Below are 555 nucleotides of genomic sequence, written 5' to 3'. Positions count from 1 at the left end.
CAGGTGTCTCTTTTCCAAACACCCCTCAGGGCTTGCTAGAAGGCCGCTGGCTGCACGAGCATTTTGGGATGCTTGGCACGACCGGCCCCCACCGGTGGGCAAGCACTGATGCCTTTGGACAGGGATGGTCCAGCTCTGACAGCTGCAAGGCCCTGGTCCATTTGGCCAGTGCTGGGGCAATGGACAAGCGTGAGCTGGCGGCGAGGGCAGGCCGCCGGGCAGTACTGGGCGCGGTTTATGTCTCTGCTCAGGGCGAGCCCGAGCACAGCGCACTAATTGGGCCGAGGAAGTAGTTTCAGCCCGGGGCCACGCTACCGCACGCTGGGGCGGGGGTTGCTCTGAAGCGGGCAGGCCTCTGCCTGGGGTCTCCACTGCCAGCTGACACCGGCGCAGAGCAGCACGAGGCTGCCGGTGCCCTGCGGAAGTGCGTTGGGGCCTGGCCAGACCGCTGCGGGCGGGAGAAGCACCAGGCAGCAGCGCAGCCGGATCCTCCCCCGGGCTCCACGGCCGCGCCCCGCGGCGCCGCGCCCCGCCCAGCCCAGCACCTGGCTGCCG

This window comes from Gavialis gangeticus, unplaced genomic scaffold (assembly GCF_001723915.1).
Source record: "Gavialis gangeticus isolate Ggan-Ray unplaced genomic scaffold, GavGan_comp1, whole genome shotgun sequence".
NCBI lineage: Eukaryota > Metazoa > Chordata > Crocodylia > Gavialidae > Gavialis > Gavialis gangeticus.
The sequence above is the reverse complement of the archived record's forward strand: the minus strand, read 5'-3'. Positions refer to the sequence as shown.